Here is a 2,977-nt window from a genome sequence, read left to right as displayed (position 1 = left end):
AGAGTCCACTCCACCCACACACCCTGTCCTCACTGCCCTTCACAGCCTGATAGCCCCAGGCCCTCTTCTCAGCCAGGCTCACCTTCTCTTGAACAAGTTGAATTTTCAGATTTTCTCCAAGGAGGCTGCTTGAGCTGTTGCTTTTGCTTTGACTGTGAGACAGAAGTGTCTGCACCCCCGCCAAAACCTCTAAGTCAGGAAGCTCAGACTGGGTGGAGCCACAAAAAAAAAAGTTTGTCTTTAAAGAAACAGAAATACTGCTCCATAATCTGGTGATTGCTTCAATTTTGCCGGTTGAAACCTTTTGCCCATGGGCCTGCTATAAACACCATTTCCAGAGCTACATTTTTTGCTTCAGGTTATAGTGATGGGTGCAAAAGAGCCTTATTAAACGACCCAAATATTGCCTAGAAAACAAGGCACAGGATCTGATTGTCTTCCCTGGGTGGAGTGGGAGGCTGAAGGGTGATTTGGGGAAGAAGGGAGACAGGCATATACCTTGCTGTTTCCAAGTGTAGAGCTGGGGGTTCTTACTGATTGTGTAATATGGGTTTTTAATTGTAGTCTTTCAGGAAGGCCTCAAGTTACTCATTCAAAAGTTAACAGCACTGAGGCTCAAAGGCAGAGTCTAAATCATTGGAACCAAGGAAAAAAAGGAAGGTGAGGCCTGGAAAAATAATCTGCCCTTGACCACATAGTTTCTCTAGTTGCTTTTCATATAGTTCTTCCAAGTTTGAAAATATGCATGACCTAACAAGTAAAGATGCACCCATGGAATCGATCCTACACCCCTTCCCTGCCTTCCTCTCTACCCCACATCCTCCTACTCCAGTCTCAGGCAGAGATAGATTTTCTAGAATTTACCCAGTGGATGGTTCCAATCTGCTCTGGAGGTTTCTTGAGGCGAGAGGCATGTTCCCAAAGCTCTCACAGTTGACCAGATACTCCAGTTGGCTCCATAAGAATACTATGTTTAGAGTTCCAAGCCCATAGCCCCTGTCGAGGCCTTGCCACCCTCCAGCACCCCATGCCAGGAGCGGGCCTAGAGCACTTGCCTTGCCCCTCCACGATCCGGGCTCTGGCACCCACCCAGGTCCACATCACTGGCAGCCTGAAGGGAGTCGCTGGCCGTGGTCGCCGCTAGGTGTGATGTATCTGCATCTTGAAAGGAAGATGAAACAAAAGCCTTCTTTGGAATATTTGGATTTTTGTCACTTTCTGTGAATTAAAGCGATTTGGTGTCTCCTTTGGATTGTTTCTGCACTTCAAGAACACAAATTGAATCACTCAAACCCAAAAAACAAGTCTGAAACCAGCATCCATCAATGCTTGGTCGATGAGCCAACCCTTTCCTGGTCACGTCCATCCACTAGAGCCAGTGAAGTAGTATGTTCCATCAACGTTTCTCACTATGAGCTCCAAGTAGAAATAGGAAGAGGATTTGACAACTTGACTTCTGTCCATCTTGCATGGCATACTCCTGCAGGAGCACTGGTAACTATAAAAGTTACAAATCTGGAAAACTGCAATGAAGAACGTCTGAAAGTTTTACAGAAAGCCATGATTCTATCCCACTTTTTCTGGCATCCCAATATTACAACTTATTGGACAGTTTTCAGTGTTGACAGCTGGCTTTGAGTTATATCTCCATTTATGGCCTATGGTTCAGCAAGTCAACTCTTGAGGGCCTATTTTTCTGAAGGAATGGGTACAACTTTAATAAGAAACATTCTCTTTGGAGCAGTGAGAGGACTGAACTATCTGCACCAATATGGCTGTATTCATAGGAGTAGTAAAGCCAGCCATATCCTCATTTCTGATGATGGCCTAGTGACCCTCTCTGGCCTGTCTCATCTGCATAGTTTGGTTAAGCATGGACAGAGGCATAGGGCTGTGTATGATTTCCCACAGTTCAGCACATCAGTGCAGCCATGGCTGAGTCCAGAACTACTGAGACAGGATTTACATGGGTATAATGTGAAGTCAGATATTTACAGTGTTGGGATTACAACATGTGAATTAGCCAGTAGGCAGGTGCCTTTCCAGGATATGAAGAGAACTCAGATGCTGTTACAGAAACTGAGAGTTCCCCCTTATACCATTGGATATCAGTATTTTCCCTCAATCAGAATCCAAAATGAAAGATTCTCGGTCAGGTGTAGACTCTGGGATTGGAGCAAGTGTGCTTATCTCCAGTGGAACTCACACAGTAAATAGTGACCGATTACACACACCATCCTTAAAAACCTTCTCTCCTGCCTTCTTTAGCTTTTTACTGCTGTGTTTGCAACAAGATCCAGAGAAAAGGCCATCAGCAAGCAGTTTATTGTCCCATGTTTTCTTCAAACAGATGAAAGAAGATAGCCAGGATTCAATACTTTCACTGTTGCCTCCTGCTTATAACAAGCCATCAGTATCACTGCCTCCAGTGTTACCCTGGACTGAGCCAGATTGTGATTTTCCTGATGAAAAAGACTCACATTGGGAATTCTAGGGCTGCCAAATCATTTTATGTCCTATATACTTGATACTTTCTCCTTGCAGCTTTTCCTTCTGTATTGCTAGGTACAAATACCAGAATTATACTTGAAAACACAGTTGGTGCACTGGAGAATCTATTATTTTAAAATCACTCTGTTCAAAGGGGCATCAGTTTGTAGTCCCTTTGGTTCACACAGAGTGCTATGACAAATCCAAGGAAATATCAGAACTACTAATCTAGCTAGTGTTATTTATTCTGGAAATTATTCTAAGCTGTGACTAACTCTCTTGATCTCTCAATACAATTTTTGAGTCAGTTAATTTTTTCAGTATTTTGCTGTCCTCTTGGGAATGGTCCCTCAGAGGATAGTGCTTCCAAGTACATCTTCTCCCAGATTCTCTGGCCTTTTTAATGAGCTATTGTTAAACCAACAGGCTAGTTTATCTTGCATCAGACCCTTTATGGTAGAGGGAAAATGTCTTTAATTTCCCTTTT

General features: G+C 43.5%; 1 pseudogene; it reads left to right on the top strand.

The window, feature by feature from the left end:
- The first annotated feature begins 1,231 nt into the window (after window positions 1-1,231).
- Window positions 1,232-2,494, top strand: LOC113223240 (annotated as a pseudogene).
- Window positions 2,495-2,977: the final 483 nt, after the last annotated feature.

This window comes from Piliocolobus tephrosceles, unplaced genomic scaffold, assembly GCF_002776525.5.
Source record: "Piliocolobus tephrosceles isolate RC106 unplaced genomic scaffold, ASM277652v3 unscaffolded_40192, whole genome shotgun sequence".
NCBI classification, from domain to species: domain Eukaryota; kingdom Metazoa; phylum Chordata; class Mammalia; order Primates; family Cercopithecidae; genus Piliocolobus; species Piliocolobus tephrosceles.
This window is presented reverse-complemented; position numbering and strand designations above follow the sequence as displayed.